Below are 21881 nucleotides of genomic sequence, written 5' to 3' on the forward strand. Positions count from 1 at the left end.
ACTCCGCAGGGCAAGGCAGAGAGAACGGGCGGGAGGGGCCCCACGTCACAGGGAGGGGCCTGGGCACTGCCAGGTCCCACTTAATTTCCAAGAGCTTAAGCCCGCTCAGCCCCCAGCCTGGAGGGGCCCCTAGGGCGGTACCTGCCCTCCTGACCAGGTAGAAGCCGAACCTCAGGCTCCAAGCTCCTCCCGAGTCTCAGGGTTGCCGGTGAGGGACAAGGCTGGTGCAGCGTTCCCCCCCACCCCCCACCGTCAGCAGAGAGGGGCAGGACTGCTCTGTAGGCTGTTTCTGAGGAAGCCTGGCAAGCAGCCTGGCCCCAGAGGCTCCAGGGCCCCACTATTCTGCTTTTAACAGCAGCAAGGGAGCCGAATCAGCCCTCAAGTGCAAGCTTCCATTACCCTGGCACTAGGCAGCCCACAGGGGGCCCTGCATCTCCCCAGTCCCCAGACAAGAAGGGTACAGCTGGAGGGGTGGGGGCAGGAGCTGCTGATCCTGCCCTCCCGGGCCCCTCAACAGCCCCACAGCCTGGCCCTACATGCCATGCCCTCGTTCCTGCTGTGCCACGGACTAGTTCACTCTCCCCCCCCTTGCTGGCCTGCTGCAGTGGGGGAACTCGTTCCCTGGCCCTTGTGATAATAATCACCAGAAAGCAATGGCTGGATCATGGCCGTTTACTAGTAACAGGCACCGTGTTGGGCACGATGCATACATGGTCTCAGTTAATCCTCCTAATACCCCATGAAGTTGGAATTCTCACCCTCCCTTTACAGACGGGGAAACTGGCCTCAAGAGGTGGTGGGACTGGCCCCAAACAACAAAGCCAGTAAGTGACAGGACTGACTCCTCAGAGCCCCAAACCCCAAAAATCTGCCCTGCAAGAGGCTGCTGTGATCACAAGATGGCGTCAGATTTAAACAGTACAACTTCCTGAATGACGGGGCCCAAGCTCTGAGGGCTGCCAGTCTGATCCTTCCTGGTAGCCCTGTCCCCAACCCCACCCCTGCTCAAAGGAAGTAAGAAAGAAGCAAGGGCCTCACCCAGGGCCTGGGTCTGTGGGCCCACACCTCCCAGCTACGTGCCCTGATGTCCTACCCCCAAGGCTGGCAGCACCTACCCCAGGCTCCTACCCAGCTGATCAGAAGCTTGTTCCAAGGCCCGGGATGTCTCTGACTTCCAAGGAAGGTCAGTTCCTGCAGCCCCTGACTCCTCCAGGTCCTTTGGAAGAAGTCTGACTTCCTATCTCTAGCAACCGGAACTAGAGGGAGTCTGTGTGTCTAGGTAACAGTGGAAAAGGAACCAGTGTCCAGGGCCAATCCCAGTGGCCTCTCCACGGCCACACCTGCTGCCTTGGCTTCACAAGGCGTCCTGGCTTCCTCTGGGCCCAAGCCAGCAGGAGGGTTGGGGTCCCTCCTTCTCCATCATGGGCAGAGCCAGCCCCCAACAAGTGCAAGTCCAGTAGGGGTAACAAGGGCAGCTGCCGTGCTTGAATGCCCACCACGTGCCAGGAGTTTCAGCTGTGTCACCTCTCCTCCTTCTCACGATACCGCTAGCACAGATGGCAAAACTGAGGTTCAGAGAGGCAGAGGCACATCTCCACGCTGCCTGAGCGGCTGAAGTGACACCGCTGGGACCGGGACTCGGGTCTCTCGGGCTCCACTCAATAGAAGACAGATGGTTAAGCTTCCTCGTCAGACCTTCTGAGCCAGGGACACCACCAGCCTCTGTACCAGACACCTTCTCCCACCTCACTCATGACCTGGCTCCAAGCCTGGCTTATGGTTCATGGATGGATTCTGGTTTATGATTTAAACAGGCTCTTCTCAACACAGATACATCTGTTGGTCAAAAGGACCAGTCCTGGGGGGTGGAGACAAAAGATCTGTGGAGTCGAGCCAGGCCTGAGTTCAGTCCCAGCTCCTCTATCGACACTACCCACAGCCACAGAGCAAATCACTTAGCTCCCCACCTCACAGCACTGGCGTGAGGTTTATACGGGATAGCAGGTGCTATAGTACACGGGAAGCTGCAAACACCACATCTCGTGTGCTTTGTGAAATTCAGAAAAAGATTTTCCTCCAAGGAGGTCAGGTTGGGCTGCAAAGTGCTGACTTCTCCTAAGTCCTCTATGGGTAGGATCTGGGCAAGACAAGAAAAGGGCAACCTTGAAGAGAAATGCAAAAGCAAAGTAATAAAGTAACATTCAAAGGGAAACATTCGGGGACTTCCCTGGTGGTCCAGTGGTAGAGAATCCACCTTACAATGCAGGGGACGTGGGTTCGATCCCTGGACAGGGAACTAAGATCCCACATGCCGCGCGGCAATTAAGCCTGCGTGCCACAACTACTCAGTTCGTGAGCCTCAACTAGAGAGCCTGCGTGCCGCAAACTACAGAGCCCACGCGCTCTCGAGTCTGCGCGCCACACCTAGAGAGAAAAAACCCGCATGTCGCAACTAGAGAGAAGCCCGCGCGCCGCAACGAAATATCCCGCATGCCTCAACTAAGATCCGACACAGCCAAAAATGAATAAATAATAAATCTTTTTTAAAACACCCCAAAAACAGAGTGACACATCTGTGGATGTCAGAGAGCGGAGGCACACCACTGTCCAAACTTGTGTCTGAGTGAGAGTTAGGACATGCACAGCCACTGGTTCTGCGGTGTAGCTTCCTCCTCTCTCTCCATCCATGGTCTTTGCTCTGTGATAGACAGAACTTGGTGCCACTGTCCCACCAAACTCCTCACAAGCACCTCAGGGGAGAGCCAGGAATACAGGAGGCACAGAGGAGTACTCGCTAGCCTCTACTTTGGATTCCTATGGGTGCCAAGACCTGCTATCTCCCCACAGGCTGCAAAATGGTGATGGGCCAAAGTCTCCTTGCCAGCTCAGCAAGCTCCTCCCCGGCCTGAGTAAACAGAGGTGGCAGATGGAGTTCACCTGCAGTCCACAGGGCGGGTGGGGGCGGGGGGAAGGTCCCCAGTTTTCAGCTACAGTTACTGCCTGGTGCCAGCTCTGAATACCCTAGGGGCAGGCTCAGGATTCCTTCTACACATACCCCGAAGAAGGTGTCAGAGGAAATGGTGCCGCTGGAACACACCCTCTCTCCCACATGTTTGGAGGATGGCTTCCATACACACAGAAGCAGTAAGCAGCCAGGGCTCACTCATTCAGCCTAAGGAAGGCCTCAGACTTCCTCAGCATCGCTCCACTAAGTTTCTGGGTCCAGGCCTGAGACCACCGGAACAAGTCAGAGCGACTAGGACCACCCTAGTCACCCTGGGGAAAGAGGTCTCTCTGGGGCTTCCCAGCCCCTTGCTGGAGGAAATCACCCTAGATTCTGCAGGCGTCTTGCCTCTCCAGACCAGCGGATGCAGGCTCTGTCACTTCCATCCAAGAAGAGGGAAAGCCCAGGTCTCTGGGAGTCTATCTAGTGTATGTGTGGAGAGGGAGAGTTCTCCTTTCGAAACTGGGGATGGGGGAGTTAATGCAGAGTTTCCAGTCCACCAGAGGCAACCAGCTTGTCGCGCCCTGGCAGCGAAGGGGTGCGGACTGTCCTCCGCTGCCCGCCAGAGGGAGCTATTGGCTCATCGGCTCTCCGCCGCGGGGAGTAATCGAAGGGAACCTCGCGCAATCACGGAATTTTAGAGCCGGGGAAGACCCGGGAGCCCCCAGCCGGCCATGGGTGCACCGGGAAAGTTTCAGTGCCAGGGAATGCCTGACTGAGCTGGAGGGACGGAGCAGGCTGTGAGGAGGAGCACAACGGCGCCAGGGGGGGCAAGCCTCTGGGCCGTGCCTGCAGCACACATCATTTGAAGGCGTGACTCAAGAGTGACACAAGAGACAGACACATGCCCTAGCTTCCAGTGCCCAGCGGCTGCACCTAAGCAGCCACTCAGAGGGGTTGTGGCTTCCACTGAGAGGCTGCCCAGGGGCAAGCAGGTGGGTGGGCACAGCACACGGGGCCGGGACGAGGTGAAAGGCCCTTCCCTGGGCCCCAGCAACCACCAGCCGAGCACAATCCTGAGGACAGAGAGGGTGGGGGGGTGGGGGTGGGGGTTAGCCGCTGGCTCTGCAGCCCTGAGGGGGTTAAGACTCAGGTGTCCAGGCTCTCTGCGCTGGGAGGGAGGAGACTCGGGGGCCGGTCGGGCTGCATTCCAGGGCAAATGCTGCAGCTGTGCCCCTCATATTCCCAGACCAGCTCAGGTGCCCAGGACAGAGGGAGCCCCAGGCCCCCTCACATCCCCAACATAGGGGATCTCCGCCAGACTGAGGCTTGGGGGCCTGGGCTGACCCACAGACACATGGCGCCCAATAATAAGTTAAAGAGACTCAACTAACCACCTCCACCTCCACCCCCAACTGGAGTATAAAGACAAGTCAAGCCTCTTTCACAAGACTGGCTTCCTCCTACCCAAGCCCAGCAACTTCTTAGTATGTGATAAAGACTATCAAGATCAGAGGCCTAGAGCGGGATGGATGCCAAAGAGAGTGAGATAAAGGGCCATCCAGGATCCCTCAAATGTTGGGGGGCGGGGGGGGGGCGCGGTTACCAGAGTGATTTCATTCTTCCTCCCAGGCTCCTGGGACACGAGATGTTAGAACTCACACAAGGGAATTCTGAGGCACACAAACTCTGCTCTGTGGCCAAGTTGCTCGTCCAGGCTGCCTAACTGCTCTTGTACCTCGGTTTTCTTGTCCGTCCAATGGGAATTCCACCACCTTACTCACAGGAGTAAGGATTACATGAGAGAGTGGATATAAAGTGCCTGCTTTAGCACAGTCCCTGGAATAGAGCACACGCTCAGTAGATGGAGTTCCCTCCCAGAGAGATGGTTAGCCCTGGAGGGGAAGGAGAAATGCGTTTCAACATCCTGGAGGCAAAGGATGTTGCAATCCTAGATCATCAGTTAGGGGCACCATTCTGGGGAAAACAAAGTCACCATGGAGAAGCCTGCCCAGATCTTCATGATGGGGCAGGTACATGTGGGGCATCATCGCATCCCAGAGTTCACAGGCTCCTCTGACACACCAGCGCTAGGCCGATCTAAAAGAGGTGGGGTCCTTTGGCCACCAGGAAGACCCCAGCTTGACATGCCTTATATTCTTGATACCTAGCCTAGAAGAGGCCCACAATAAGAACAAGGCTCAGCTCACCCACCTTCTTTCTGCAGGCCAGTGTAACTCAGCTTTCGCGGCCCAGGCAGGTGTTTCCTTGGGAGCTGAGAAGCAGAAGGAAGGTGTAGCAAACACTACCCTGAGAGCTCCAGCACAGCCATAAGGGACTGCCATTGCACAAGGCCTTCCCAGGCCAGGGCCAACTGTCCATTCCCTCCATTTACGGTGAGACCCAGACTCTCACAGAGACAGCAGCAGCTTGGTGAGTCCCTTCCCCACCGGACCTGGAGAAACCCAGCCTTTCAGCCTGCCTACCTTGCTGGGTTCAGAACTGTGGGCAAGAGAGGTTTCGGCTCCCCTGCTGACCACCTGTGCAGGCTTGGTGGCCTCAAGTGTCAGAGCAGAAGCTGCCCAGCCTCCTTACAGCTGCCCAAGCTCAGTACCTAAGCAGTGAGCGGGGCTCGGCCCTTCCTAAGGAAGGAGCTGTGTAAACAGCAGGACCGGCTCCCCTCTACGGGGATGGTCTCATCTCAGCCCCTTTGCTGAGACTCTTCCAGATTAGGAAGGAGAGCAGGACGAGAAGGCGGGTCTCCCCCTCCCCCAGCCCTGAGCACATGAGCAGTTAGAGCAGAGGTAATCTAATCCAGGGCAGCAGGGCACTTTTACGTGGTGAGTAACTCCCCAGGAATGGGGAGCTGGGTATATTTATCCTGATAACTGTCCTGGGAGGAAAGACAGATCTGTGACCGGTAAGGGCCCATCTACAATTTAGGCCAGATCTGCTCTGCACTACCCAGCCCGGGGACCCAGGGCCTGGACACCGACTAGGAACTCAATCTCCTGAAGGGGCCTCCCCTGCCGATTTGGGTTCTTGTCAACTGACTGCCTCCTCTCCAAGAATTAAGGGGCCCTGTCTGTCTTGCTTGATGCCATATCCCCTGCAGGTAGAATGAATGGCTGAATGACAGCGGGGCTGTGAGGACGAGGAAGATGGGGAAGGAGCTATGAACAGAGAAAGTAGCCAGTGCCAGGATGCTGTGATTCCAGGCCCAGCCTGCTGGGTGCCCGTCATCGGGTCGGGCATCTTCTCTAGCGGTAAAACGGGCAGAACCCAATTTGTTCCCACGCCTGATAGCAAGCTCTGAGGAGGAGATAACATAATTTCCAGTGAAATTTACACAGAACCTTTCTGGAGCTCTTCAGAGTTTGTCTAAATCCAAGATATTGCTATTATCTGAATCCCAGACAGTGAACTGCTCTCCCTAAGGGGATGGAGGAGAAACAATCAATACTGTAGTGTCATTTAAATATTTAATAGCCGTGCCTGGAGGTTATGAAGACTCAGCCACCATTCTCCTTCGCTGACTCATGCCTCACTCAACAGGAACTGCCATTTTACTCTCAGCCCTGAAGGAAGTGTGGGCTGGGGGTGACACACAGGAAACCAGGGGAGACGACGGCCAGGAGTCTTCCAAGCTGCTGCTCGGAGAGGTGGGAGGCGGCCCTTTGGAGAAGGCGTTTCTTGCCTGGGCTTCCCACATGCCTTAGGAGGGCGGTTTCCTGTCCGCCCTTCCTTGCAGGGGCTGACACAACATGAGCGTGTAGGCAGGCTGGCTCTCTTTACTGGGTGCCTGGCTGGCGCCCAAGGTCACAGAGCACAGGTAACCAGAGACACGAGAGAATAAAGGCAGAAAGGCAACGCCAGAGGTCACCCCCAGCTCCAGGCAGAAGCCCAACTGTGCCAGGCCCCATCTGCACTGGGCACCCACACAGGAGCCCCCAGTGACCAGGCCCTGGGCCACGGCGGCTTCCCCATCTGATGGGGCTCCAGCAGGTTAAGCAGCAACAGGTGGGAGAAGCTGCCCAGGTATACTTTGCACACCTCCACCCCCCCAAGCTGGGCACAGCAGCAGGTCCAGGCTGAGTGGACAGCGGAGTCTCATTTCTGTCGTAAATAACTCATCTCTGGGTCCGGGATCAGCGGGCCCCACCCTCCCCCAGAGGGCCCAGAACCCCGTGGACGCATTTCATTGGACAGATTTCATCACCTCCTCGGGTCACCCAGAGACTCTGGACTTTTTTAAGGTCGTGTCTAGGGTTCAACTCCAGGCCCACCCCGCAGTTCCTTCAAAGGGTAAAACGTGGATTTACATACAACAAGATAGACAGCATCTAACCCATGTGGCTCAGGGGCTGGAATTTTTCTCAGCTATTCCAAATCCACCCAATCCATTCCTGCAATCTGGGCTCTTTGTGGCAAGTCAGTCTGTTGCAGAGCAGGGCGGCTCCGGGGGCCTCTCACCCCTGCTAATCATCAACAGAGGTTAGGAGGGGCTTAGAAGTGAGTCATCCGCCCTACAGAGACCCAAACAGAAAGTTCAAAAGTTGGCCTGTTCCAGGAATGAGCTGTAGTCTTTTCCCGATGTTTGTGGATTTCATAGCACTACTTAGCCCCTCCTGACTAGTCAAGCTCTGACTAATGAACACGGCTCACGGTGGCCACAGGACAGGTCCGTTCTTCCCCATCTCCAGCAGCTAGGCCATTTCCTGACCGCACTCTCTCTTGCTGGCCTTCCCCGGTTCTCCTATAGCACCTGTGATGTCCTGCGGCCCTCTTCCAGCTCCCCACATGTCACTGTCACCAAGTACCATCAGTTCTTCCTTCATGGGGCCTCTCCCCTTTACTTGCCTCCCTTTCTGTCACAGGAAGCCAACAACTTAGATGGGCATCCGAATCCACGCTCGGCCCCTTCTCAAACTCACCGGCAGCGCCTGCCCTGCGCTCCCCCATTCTAACCCTTGCAGCAGACGCCAGCAGTGTGAACTTGAAACCTCGCCCCTTCTGTGCGCATCCACTAGACCGCTTGCCCTCTGAGGGCAGGAACCTCCTCCCCCCTTGCTAGATCCACAGCGCGAATACCCTCATGAGCCTCTTGGACAGTGACTGGGCGTTTGCCAAGCCAAAGAGAGTCAGAATACTCAGCCACCATGACCCTCTCTGCCTACAGAATGAGATCGGAACCCCTGGGGTTGGCATTCTGGTCTTGAGCCTCTCAGAATACAGCCCCGACTGGCCTTTACCTTCTCTGCTGGCTCACTGCAACCTGCCTCGCTGGCCAAACTGGGCCCCCTCTGCCCTTTCCCCAGCAAAGTGCCTTTATTCACAGCACTGAACATGCCTCCCACCCCCATCATCTACAGGGATATCCACACCCCCAGGGGGAGCGTGGAGGCCAGGGGCACAGGTAAACCCAGAACACCTTCTGAGGATCAAACTGACTCAGAAGCAAAAAAAAAAACAAAAAAAACCCCTGACTCAGAAGCAAGAAATTGAAATCACTGCCTTAAATTAAAAGGCTACTTTATGGAGTCAGGTGCAAAATGCAAAGGAATTGTAAGATAAGAACTGAGGATTCAGAGAGACCTTTTGTACATGCACATGGGGGCTTAGGTGACATTTAAGCAGTCCCACAAAGCCATCCTGTCCATACCATAGATCTGTCTTCTCATGTGGCGCTGGGAGCTGGGACAATGACATATCTCTCTCTATACCCCTCCTGGCATCCCAGCCTGCATGGCAGCGTGGCCGAGTGGAAAGAACGGGCCTTCAAGTAGAGAGGGGGACAGGTTCAAATCCACACCACTCACCAGCCTGGGTGGCAATTCTGGGCTTTAGTTACTCAGATAGCTCATAGAGCACAGGGTGAGTAATCAATGAAAAAGTGTGCGAAAACCACCACGGCTGGGGAGAGCCTCCCGGGCCTCCCGCTGTGCCACAAGGAGACACTGGGGTAAAGAAACCCGCATCATCGCATCATGGCATCATTGCATCATTGCCGACTTTCATCTCCCTAAGGATGGGAGGGGGAGGAGGCGGAGCCAGGGACTGCGGCCAGGAATCTTGGGAGCTGTGACAGGTCTGTCACTAAGTCGGGCCTCCTTGCTGAGCAAACCACTGACCTCATCCCTCTGTTCCCTGGGTTCATTCCAAGTCCTCCTCAGAGAACATCAGCTGAGCCCAGAAGCCTCCAACTCACTCCCTAGCAAGGACAGAGGCGAGAGCGAGAAGTTACAGGGCTCCAACACCCCCCAGCCCCATGCCAGCTCTGCTACCTGCTGGGAAGCCACTGCTGAGAGCTCTGTGGCATTGAACCTGGAATCTCGGCAACAGAGGAGCTCTTAGTCTCTGACCTCCCAGAGCAAGCCCAGGGCAGAGCAGCCTTTGCAGAGTGCCACAAAGGAACCTAAAGACAGGGCCGCGTGACCAGAAAGCAGCTCAGACAGGGGGGCACGGGGAGAAACGTGCAGGCCTCACAACCCCATTTTATAGATCAGGACAAAGAGGCTCAGAGATGTCTGATGAGTACGCTCTGCAGCCTGGCAGAGTCCCCCACCCCCACGAGGACAGCTCTGCCTGACTGCAGAGCTCACCCATGTTCTTTCCATGACAGCCCACTGGGAGAGGAACATCGCTGTCAGCAGCTGTCCCTCATTCTGCCTGTCACCACTCTCCGCACTCTCCATTTCCAAAGCGCCAGTCTCCAGAGCCCCTGGAGCAATCCAAGAAGGCTGGCCACTGGGGTGCCCCTCTACCCCGGCCTCTGCTGGGGCCCTTGCTCTGGGTCTCCCTTCTTGTCTTTGCCCCTCAGGCAGGGCCCTGTGCCACAGATGAGCCCCTAGTGGTGGCACGGGGAGCTCCATGTTCTAGGCTAACTCGTTGCCTGGTAGGTCTACTTGCAAGACTGTTTTCCACCTTGTTGCCCATCCAAACAGCATGATGCAAGATGGGGCTGCCCCAGGCGCTGACCTCCGCCCTCTTCTTATCTGCACAGATTGAGGAGCCTGGGCCATTGTTCTGGGGCACAGTGGCTCCCCAGCCCCCACCAGAATCAGGCAGAGGTGGCAAGGGAATCATCAGGAGACAGACTGGCAGTCAAGGCTCCACTGAAGGCACCAAACAGCCAACAGAGGGAGGGACAAAGAATCTCTCGCATGATGTACGATCAATCAGCCTGAGGTGTGCCGCCACCTGTCCTTAGCTAAGGATCATAAAGTATGGACATTTGCTATTTATTTGCTTTCGCTGTTTGAAAATAAGCTTAAGTGTGTTCATGCCTGTCAGCCCAGCCACATGTGTTCCAATATGCTTTCCTGAGGGAGAGAAAGAGCTGGAAGGTGCGCAGAACCCCAGGCAGCACCCTCCAGAAGGATGGGCAGCTCATGATCCTTATCTGTCACGAGTATCATCTGGAGGGTATGACACTGCAGAACACAGTTGGAACCACTATCTGAGATAGTCAAGAGCGGGGCAGAGGGGGCAAGAAAGAGCCAGGGCCAGTGGCCCCCAGTTGACCCTCAATTACACTTCCACTTCCCTAGAAGTATCTATGCCATCCAGCCCTGGTCTTCCCACTTTCACAAGTTTGGAAGCCATCTGCTTGGTTTGGGGCAAGACAAAATTCTCGGGCTGCCTGACTGACTGTTGGTACCTCCTGAGTAAGGGAGGAGCCCGAAGTCTTGGCCCAGTCCTTCCCAAGCTCCCCACACAGGCCCTGATTGGATGGTGTCGCTGATCTACAAAGGAGAGGTGCTTCCAGCCATTTCCTGAGGAGGCCAAGACAAATTTCTCTGGAAGCCCATATCCTAGCTGACTCTCTGCACTGGGAATTCGGCCTCTTCCTGGACAGGGAGGGAACAGATGGAGGCCACAGTCCTCACGACTTTGGCTAGCAAGAGTCACACTGGGAAACCACAAGACAAAAAAAGGAGGGAAAGACCTGCCTGAAAGTAAAAGCATCCAAGGACCGTCAGTCTCGCTGGCAGGGCTCACAGGTAGGGACATCAAGGTACAGAGGAGGAGGACGGGGCGGGAAGAGAACCAAAATAAGCCCCTGTAGTCCGCCACCTAGAAGCCTACCAGCCCCAGAACTGAAGCAGAGAGCCAAGCAGATGCCAAGCCTCACGGAAGAACCGAACAGGGTGGTCTGTGCCCCGGGGCTCACATGGCAGAAAAAGTCCCAGGGCTCAGCTTGGCTTGGCATGGCTGGCCTCCCTCCACCATGCCCAGCTGGTTACATCAGGAGATTGCCTGGGGTGGTGGGGGAAGTATCCATCTCAGCCCTGCTTTGGGTTTTATTGGAGGATACATCTGGGGCTCTTGGGAATCCAACCCAGCAGAGCCAGGACAGATGGCAAGAGTGGTACCCCCGCAAGCCCCCCCCTCACCACAACTAGAGAAAGCCCACGTGCAGCAACGAAGACCCAACACAGCCATTCATTCACTCATTCATTCATTCATTTATTGATTGATTGATTGATTGGTTGTGCAAGTCTCCTTATGGTTACCAGAGGAGAAAGCAGGGGAGGATAAATTTGGAATTTGGGATTAACAGATCCACACTACTATATATAAAAGACATACACAAGGACATACTATACAGCACAGGGAACTATATTCAATATTTTATAATAACCTATAATGGAAAAGAATCTGAAAAAGAAGATATATAACTGAAGCACTTTGCTATACACCTGAAACATTATAAATCAACTATACTTCAATAAAAAAATAAAACTTAAAAAAAAAAGTGCAAGTCTCTGTCCCCATCCACCCACTCCCTGTCGTACCCCGAACTGTGAGGTCTCCCTCCATGGGCACCGTCCCTTGCAGGGAGTCGGGGGCAGGGGGGTGCCTGATCCCCCAATTCCACTGTCCTACCCCACACGTAATTGAGGTAGGAGCTGGGACGAGAGGAGTCAAGTCTCACTGGCTGTGAACAAAGACTCCTGTTTCCACGTGAGAGGGACAAACTTCAAAACCCAGGCTCAAAGCGCAGCCATGGCACTCTGGCCTGGCGTCCAGGTCCTCTGAGGGAAGATCCCAGGGGTGGTGCCACCCTTAGAGCCAAGGGCAGTTCAGTGTGCAGTGGCCGACAGCAGGAAGTGCCAGCAGCCACTGGGGGTGGGGCAGTGGGGCTGAGCCCAGCTGCTCAGGCCCAGGAGCACAGACTCCCGGTGAGGGCAGATTTTACAGTTCCTTCCTTGCCCACGCCTACCTACCTTTCTGGTGAAATAGGAACCACACATGGCTAAGGGTTGGCCCAGATAATCTTCCAAGAGCTCTTTCAAGTAATGAACTCTGATTCTTCTTCCAGAGGGGATTCTAGAGGGAGCAGGACCCGGGGAAGGGGGGTTAAAGGAGGCAACAGAGAATATGGCAGACGCCACCAGCCCTAGGCCTGCAGGCTGCATCCCACCACACAACTCCCTGGATGTGTTTGTGGGGTTTTTATTGGCCGCGGGACCTTAGTTCCCCGACCAGGGATCGAACCCATACCCCCTGGCCCCCTGCAGTGGAGGTCCCTGTTTGTGCTTTTAAAAGAAATCTGTGTTAGTCTTAATAAATTGAGAGATTTCACATGAAAGCCAGATTGTCTGGCTTCCCAGGAGCAGTCAGAAGAGCTAGCAATAGGGGTCTACTTACCTGCAGGGCCACCACTGGCTGTAGCATGAAATCTAACGCCCTTTCTTTTTGGCCCACTCCAACCATTCACAACACCCACCGGCCTCAGCAAGTAAGTGAGTTTGCAAGGAAATGCAGTGTGAGTTTTGTAGTTGGAAAGCTTCTAAGTCCCAGCTCTGCCACTTGCTGGCACTGCACCTCTTTGAGCTCAGTTCCTGCATCTGTAGACTGGGTACGATAACAGCCTCTAACATCACAGGGATGGGGAATTCCCCAGGGCCTGCCTCCTCCTGTCCTTCCACCCTCTCCCTGGGTGCCCCCTCACCTTTACCGCGGTGGCCCCGATAATGTCTACAAACACCATGCTGGGCACAGAGGTGGCAAAAATACAATGTCTGGGGACTCCCCTGGTGGTCCAGTGGTTAAGACTCCGTGCTTCCACTGCAGGGGCACGGGTTCAATCCCTGGTCAGGGAACTAAGATTCCTCATGCCACACGGCGCGGCCAGAATAACAGTGACAAAACAAAACAGTCTCTGTCCCCACAGAGCGCTAACTAGTGGAAGACTGTCATAATCTGGGCCAGGGGGAGAGAGCAGAGGTTTTTTCCAGGCACAGGAAGGAACAGAGGCAGAGGTGAGACACAGCCTGGCAGACAGAGGGGGCTGGAGCTCAGAGCACAAGTCCCAGCTTGGGGGAAGAGGAGCGCAGGACCTGCTGTGGAGTCTGGACTTACAAGGGCAAACCGTGGGGGGAGGGAACGCAGGACCAGGCTTGCGTTTTACACCAGTGTGTGCAGGGGAGCCGGGAGGGAGGCGGGGCTTGACCAGAGGCGGCCCAAGAGTCACAATGCTCTAAATAAAACTAGGCGAAATCAAGGAGACCTGGTAATTGAGTGGCTATGAAGACAGAGGAGTACAGGATGCCTCCCACGTTTGTTTCCTGCGGGAGGACGGAACATCCACCAGATGAGATAGGGCAGGTGGGAGGAGAAGCAGGGCCTCGGGGAAGAAGGCGCACAGGAGCGTCAGGGTGACAAGGGCAGCGATCCAGGACAGGCAGAGCCACGGGGCTACCCAAGCCCAAGGGCCTTTCTTTTCCCCTGGCCAAGCCACCTCTGAATCTCTCCGGGGCCCAGGAAGCAGAGGTTTGGGGAACGATACAGTGCTGCCACTCCTGTGTGCTCTGGCCCGGGTGTGGGGAAGCTGTGAACTGCATGCAGCCAGCTCCGGAATTCTCAGAGCGCTCACCCCTCCCTCAGCCCACTCCCGTGGTGCCCCAGTCCAGCCCTGAAATCCAAATACAAAGCTGCCTCCATCCCCCGACAGCCCCCCTCCGGAAGAGGGGTAAAGTCAAGCGTGTTATCACAGGAACCAGGTCCTTCCTGTCACACAAGCATACAGGCTCACCACTGGGGCCAGCGGGCCCAGGACACAATCTCAGGCCCCAAACTCTTGTGGAAATGCCCTTCAGAACTGGCCCAGGGCTCTACCCCAGCTGAGCCAGGGAAGAATTTGCACTGACAGAGCTCAACACCTAACTGGAGGATAACAGAAGCCCCAGAGGCTGGCCCCACCTCAACTGCCATACCGAGGCCACCCAAAAAGGTCATTCCACTGGGGAAACAAAGGCTAGCGACTGTCCGTGGCCTTGTCGCTCAGGTTAAGTTTGATGAGTTTGTAAGATCCTGTTGGGACAACACACGGTGCCACAGCAGAACCCATGAACTTATTAGCACATACACACAAAAGCCTCCTCCCTCCAGGTCTTTGCACATGCTGGGCCGTCCACTCTCCTGTCTTCTTTTCCAGGCTAAATCCTTTCTTATCCCTTGAGACTCATCACAGTTCAGTTTCCTCTTCTGCAACACGAGTATAAAAAGGATTCGTTCTACCTACCTAAATAAATAGGAACACGTGGTTTCTATGCTGGGGGTGTCTCTTCTGTAAGAGATTTCCAAATCTTATTATGGAAAATAAACATTTTGGAGGGGGCGGGGATTCCAGCTTTTTTATTTTTCCCCTTTTACACAAAACAAAGGGGGAAATAATACAGGATTAAAACGGCAAAAGTAGTTAATTGGTAGAACACATATACACAAAAAAATCCAAAAAAAAAAAAAATCCAGATGGAAGACAAGCCTGCTTACAATGAGGAAACACACATAAATTAAGGTAGTCTGGGGACTTTCCTGGCACTCCAGTGGTTAGGACTCCGCGCTCCCGATGCAGGGGGTACGGGGTCGAGCCCTGGTTGGGGAACTAAGATCCCTCATGCTGCATGGCGTGGCCAAAAAAAAAAAAAAAAAAGTCAAACATATGCTACATGGGTGACAATGTTTATAGCAACATTGAAAGGGAGAAGACAACACTTATTTAGGGACAGATACACCACAATGTACAGGTTTTACAGCATCTTCTGTAAGAGATTCCCAAATCTTATTATGGAAATCCTTATGATTTATATAAAGGATGAAAGTGTGGGGCTTTTCTAAATGTCAAGACTTCAGTTAAAATAAACACACATCAAAGAGTCAGCTTAGGGTCCCATTTCCTCCAGGAAGCCCTCCCTGACCACATTCCTGGCACAGGGTTCCAGGTCCCTTTCCTTTGAGTTACCAAAGCACCGTGCACACCCCCTATGAGAGCACATATCAAACCGGGAGGAACTGTCTGCCTGACTGCCTCTGTCCCACCAGCCTGTGACAGCCCATTAAGGGCAGGGAGTCTGTCTCCATCCATCTTTACCTCCTTGCATCGAGCAGAGCCCAGCCCCACCAAGCCCATCTGTTGCCGAGACCTGCTCACCACTGCAGTCCACGCCACTCTGGGCTTCCGTGAGCGCTCAATACACGCTAAGCACCATGTGGGCGAGCAACACATAAGCACAGGGCCCAAGCCCTCCCTCCTCTTCTATCCCAGGAAATTTCCCTCTACTGTGATCTAGTTACCTCTCCAACCAGCACCACTCCTGCCCTTTAAAGAAAAAAAAAAAAAAAAAAAAAAATCAAAGGAACACTGCATAAGACTTTGTGGCCTGAGCAGAGCAGCCCCTGGTGGGTACATAAGGTTTCAACTCACTGTGTGGCCTGTCTGGCTTCCTCTGTGGGTGGGGGAGGGCAGGTCAGGGAAGGGGGCTGGCTCACAAGAGTGAGGCAGCTGGCGGGAATCTGGTACCCGGGCAGCCAGGCCCTGGGGCTGGTGGCACTTTCACTTGGCACTGGAGGGGGAGGAGGAAGGCAAGGAGGAACAGGGAGAAATGCAGCCCCAGCATCCTGTAGGTCGGATCCTGTCACACCTCTCCCTGTGGGGCAGAGAAGCAGGAGATGGGAGCTGGAATGTGTGGATTTTCTGAACCCTGAACCACTGGAATGTGTTAGCAACACCAGCCATGGGGCTCTGTAGTTGGAGTAGCTGGTAGCATCATTGATTATCACCACCGAGCCACAGATGAGACAGCCAAAAAGCACGCACGGATTAGCGATGCAGAGGGAAGCTCCAGAGGCAGGGGAAACTCGCCAGGAAAAGAAAGAGGACGACAAGTTTTTGGATGAGAAACTGAAAGAGAGAGGAAAGGAAAAAAATAATGTTTTGCAAACATTTTGGTTAATTTCTTTAGACTTAAAAAAAGCCCTTTTTACAAAGGAACAAAGAGTTCCAGAAATAGTAAATTTGTGGGTAAATGTAAAAGCCTAGCAACATAGTGTGAGTTTTATAATATAAGTAGAAGTAAGATTTATGACAACAATAACACAAAAGACGGGAGGGGAGAATGGAAATATCTACACCGTTGTAAGGTTCTTACATTATATGTGAAGTGGTTTATGATTTGAAGTGGTTTATGATAGACTGTGTTAAGTTAAACCTGTAAACCATAAAGCAACCGTGAAAAAAAAATAAACCAATGAAGTACAGCCAAGTAAGCCAACAGTGGAGATAAAATGGAATCTTAAAAGATACACCATGAATCCAAAAGAAGGCAGGAAAAGAAGAAAGAATAAAGAACAAATGGTAGAAACAGAAAACAAGTGGCAAGATGGTAAACTTACACCCAATTGTGTTGATAATTACTTTAAATGGTAGAAGGTCTATACACTCCAATTAAAAGGTAGAGATTGTCAGACTGGATAAAAATGCAAAATTCAAAATAAGCTGTCTATGAAAAACACTTTAAATATAAAGACACAGATAAACAGTTCCTACCAGTTTGATAGGTATAGAACGATGGAGAAAAATATACCACACTCACACTAATATCAAGAAAGCTGGAGTGGTTCTGTGAAAATCAGACGATGTGGACTTCCAGACAGGAATATTATTAGAGATAAAGAAAGACACTTCATAACGATAAGAAGTCAATTCGTCATGAACATGTAAGAGTCCTAAACACATACACATCCAATAACTGAGCTTCAAACCAGATAAAGCTAAAATCGACAGAAATGAAAGGAAAGAAGACAAATCCACAATCGTAGCTGGAGAGTTCAACTCTCTAATTGACAAAGCTCAGTAACTGAGAAAAAAAAACTTTCAAAAGGAAGCTGAAGGAAGATATAAGCAAATAACCCCAAAGTTGTAGAGCAGCAGGACAGGGAACCCACAGAGGGCTGAAGCAGAAGTGGCTGGGGGACACCAAGGAGCAGGAAAGGCTCCTCTCTTTTTGCGGGGCCCACAGACCTCGCCCAGAGGGGAGGGAAACATACCAACTGACACTATACTTCCCAGCGGTTTTCACTCCCTGACAAATATGGGTGGGAGGGCAGTGTTCACACCTGCCATGCATCTGTTTGACTTTCCTCAATCACTACACTCCCAAGCACACTGTGATACACACACACACACACACGAAATACACACATGCACACATACCAGCCTGTCTCCCTCGCCTCCTCCCTCCCCAGTGGCATCTCTGAGTGGGAATCAGAACAGTCTACAGGAATCAAAGGGGGCTGTATGGGACAGTGACTTACAGCAGTCTCTGGATTCCAATCCCAGCTCAGCCACTTACCAGCGATTCACTTCAGGCAAGTCACTTACCCTCTTCATGCTTTAGCATCTGCATCTATAAGAATACCTACTTCAGGGCTTCCCTGGTGGCGCAGTGGTTGAGAGTCCGCCTGCCGATGCAGGGGACACGGGTTCGTGCCCCAGTCCGGGAGGATCCCACGTGCCGCGGAGCGGCTGGGCCCGTGAGCCATGGCCACTGAGCCTGCACATCCGGAGCCTGTGCTCCGCAAGGGGACAGGCCACAGCGGTGAAAGGCCCACGTACCGGGAAAAAAAAAAAAAAAAAAAAAGAATACCTACTTCAAAGGGTTGTTGTGAGGAAAAAAAAATATGGTAACGCAAGCCAGGCACTTAGATCTGTGCCCGGCACAGGGAAAAGGTTATATTAATGCTGGTAACTGGTATCCCAATTATGTAAATACATATGCATAGAAGAGATTATACAGAAATGCATAAAAACAGTATTGTGGTTATCTCTGGACGATTATCTCCCTTAGTTTTCATTATATCCTTCTTTGTGCATCTCTGTACTTTTTAAGTTCTTCTACAATGAATGTGTATAACACTGATAATCAGTATTAAAAAAAGTTAAATATTAAAAGGAACATGAATATAATTAGTCCTTTTCATAGGCATTTATAACAATATAGTAAAATAAACTTTAAAAACAATGAGGAAAACTACTATACATAAAATAGATAAACACAAGGATTTACTGTGTAGCACAGGGAATTATACCCCAAATCTTGTAATAACCTATATTGGAATATAATCTGCAAAAGAAACCCCAAAGAACAAAAAACTGAATCACTATGCTGTACACCTGAAACTAACACAATATTGTAAATAAACTTGAATTAAAAAAAGAGAGGAAGGGATTTCCCTGGTGGTCCAGTGGTTAAGACTCCCAGGGGGCCCAGGTTCGATCCCTGGTCAGGGAACTATATCCCACATACCACAACTAAGAACCCACATGCCGCAACTAAAGATCCCACATGCCGCAACTAAAGAACCAAGTGCTGCAACTAAAGAACTGGTGTGCTGCAACTAAGGAACCGGCATGCCGCAACTAAAGAACTGGCGTGCCGCAACTAAAGAACCCACATGCCCCTGTGAAGATCCCACATGCTACAAGGAAGATCCCGCACGTGGCAACAAATATTCCACATGCCGCAACTAAGACCTGGCGCAGCCAAATAAATAAATTAATAAATTAAAAAAAAAAACGAGAGAAAAAAAAACAATGAAGAGATATAAACATAAAAGATTTGAAAACAGGTATTCAGATAAATACTTGAACGAGAATGTTCATAGCAGCACTACTCACAATAGCCAAAAGGTGGAAATAACCCAAATGTCCATCAACAAATGAATGGGTAAACAAAATGTGGTCTATATATACAATGGAATATTATTCAGCCATAAAAAGGGATGAAGTACCGATACACGCTATGACATGAATGAACCTCAAGAACATTATGCTAAGTGAAACAAGCCAATCACAAAAGGCCAGGTATTGTATCATTCCATTTATATGAAATGTCCAAAATAGGCAAATCCATCAAGACAGAAAGCAGATTAGTAGCTGCCAGGGATTATGGGGAGGGAGTAAAGGGAAGTGACTGCTTAACGGATACAGGGACTCCTTTGGTGGTGATGAAAATGTTCTGAACTAGACAGAGGTGATGGTTGTGCAAACTGTGAATGTCCTAAATGCCACTGAATTGTATACTTTAGAGTGGCTAATTTTATGTTATGTGAATTTCATCTTAGTTTAAAAAAAGTGAAGGGTATGTATATCACATGCATGTTTATGTATTTACAAATGTGTAGAAGATGGGTGGGTAAGATACACAGCAAACTGTTAACTACAGTTACCCCTGGTGGGGGAAGGAAGGAAGGACTTTCACTCTGTACCTTTTTCTTTTTTGTTTTTACAATAGGTATGTATCTTCTTTGACATAAAAACTTTTACAAAGTAAGTAACAATACTGGATACAAAATGGCATGAGAAAGGTCTCTAGAAGAAAACAAGGCTTGAGGCTACACTGTGGCAAGTGTGTGGTTCTAGAAATGAAGAAAACTAGGAACCCGGATATTCCCCAAGAAGGGCTAGAAAGAGGGAAAAAAGCACAGGCTTGTTCTGCTATGAAGTGCCCCAGGCAAGTACTTTCTCCTCAGAGGGTCTCAGTTTGTCCCTCTGTAAAACAGGTGGGTTGAACCTCATAAGTGATTTTCAAATGATTTTACATTTTTATTTTCAAATTTTTGAAAAACCACAAAACCCCTTTTGCAATTGCAGTCTTCAGTGGAAGCCCAATATATAAACAGATACGAAGTGAGCAGCTCTGACTAAAGAGGTGATCGGCAGAGACCCCAACCACAGGAGTGGGTGACATCCTAAGGCCCCTTCCACTCTAAGAAAGACTGAATCAGTCCAGAACCACAGAGAAGGGAGAGTGCTGACTGGTCACACGCAACAGATTTGGAGGAAAAATCTCACAGGCAGTAGAAGCAGGGAGAAGAGAATGGGCGGAGCCGGGATGAAGCCCAAGCCAGTGACGAGGAAAGGAGCTGCTACCGGCAATGCCATCAACAGCCAGCAACCAGCAAGCCCAGGGTCCCCCAGGGGCAAATGAGCTGTGACACCCCTGGCCCCATGCCTCTGTCCAAGATCAGGCAGATAGATAATAGCTGTCTCCAGGTCAGAATTCCTGCTGCAAACAGGGTGCAAACAGGATGTTTGGGAACAGATGATCACAAGTGACCACGGGAAGCATGACAACCACCTCCAGGTGACACTCCTCTTCTTCCCCAGCTTGTTTCTGGCGTGGCTGCCTCAGCAGACCAGGCAAAAAGACTTCCAGTGCGGCTCTCCAAAGACAAAGAGGCGGGAATTCTTGGAAAGTTTAGGACAGGGCAGAAGAGACCATCTGAGGGGTTCAGACAGGCAGGAAACAAGGCCACCGAGCTATCTCAGCAGCTCCCTCACCCCAAAGATGCAGCTAGGCTGACGCTCCTAAGGACAGTGAGGAAACCACACATCCACTTGTGAGGACACAGGACTTTCCAAGATGGGCAGCATGTAACCAAGCGAGCCCAGGAGGGCACCAGGTCAGGTCTCCGACGAGGCACGAGTGTAGTGTGCCAGGCGCCGTGGCCGCTCCTTCATCCCCGCCCCATGCAGCTGTCCTGCAGCTCACCAGTGATGAGAACCCACCCCAGCCGGTCAGCAGAGTCCAGAGGGAGTCCACGGGGCAAGTGGTAAATCCGGAGGAAACCAAGTGCAGGCTGTGGGACACTCCCATTTCCACCCAAGGAAGAGGAATATTCCTGGAAACAGAGAGCAAGGAAAAGCCTGGCCACGACTCTCTGAGCCACTTCAAACCTGAATGGGGTCTGGGACTGACCCAACAGATCGGCTGTCCCTAAATGGGTACAGAGGCAGACAGGGGGCAGCCTAGGTACTGGGTCCACTCAGCTGACAAAAGCCACAGTTCACGGCCCAGAAAACCAAACTCTCCCTTGTTCTACTGCTACTAGGAGCCTCACTGGCCTAGACCCATCCTGGGAGGTTTTGTAGATGTCACAGACCATCCTTTACAGCTTGCCTTCGCCAGAGGAAGGCCTGCAAGTTCTGGGAGAAGCCCTGCACTGATCCCAGAGCAGCTCTCTGGCCGCTCTCAAATTTTAGCCTTAGATGAGCAATCAGTATAAACCAAGCCACCAAACAACCTCCTCCCCCACTGCTTCCTCCTCAAAGCCACGGAAGAGCCTCGGGGGAAGCGAGATGTCACATAATCAAACCCCAACTTAACACCACCAGCACCAGGACATGACCATTTCACCTGCGAGCAGAGCCCCGAACACTCGGCCTCACCCCACAGGGCCACAAAGGGTCCCAAATCACATTCTCGGGGGAGCTAACAGAACTCAGAATCCTCCCCCAGGCCCAGCTAAATGGCCATCCAGGTGTGTGTGCTCTAAATGCCCGCCACCAAGGCCACAGCAGACACAGGCAGCAGAGTTGTCAGGTGGAAAGGTGACAGAGAAAGCCAACCCCCCCAGAGCAATGTCTAGATTATTCCAGGGAATAATAAGAAGAATGATAATCATTACCGTTTATTGAGTACTTTACAGCATTTCAGGAAATGCGCCTGTTTCACAGATGAGGGGACTGAGGCTCAGGGTATAAGGTGACCCGTCAAGGTCACACAGTTGGCAAGTGGCAGCACGGATACAGACCCAGGAGAGGAGGGGCTGATAGGCGAGCCTGTGTTCCGTCTGTGGCACTATGCTG

General features: G+C 52.2%; 1 protein-coding gene across 3 annotated transcripts in view; it reads right to left on the minus strand.

The window, feature by feature from the left end:
* The window catches only part of PXN (paxillin), a 44261-nt gene that overhangs the window by 12458 nt on the left and 9922 nt on the right, over nt 1-21881 (minus strand). The window lies entirely within an intron of this gene.

Source organism: Mesoplodon mirus, assembly GCF_964341445.2.
Source record: "Mesoplodon mirus genome assembly, chromosome: 13".
Classification (NCBI taxonomy): Eukaryota; Metazoa; Chordata; class Mammalia; order Artiodactyla; family Ziphiidae; genus Mesoplodon; species Mesoplodon mirus.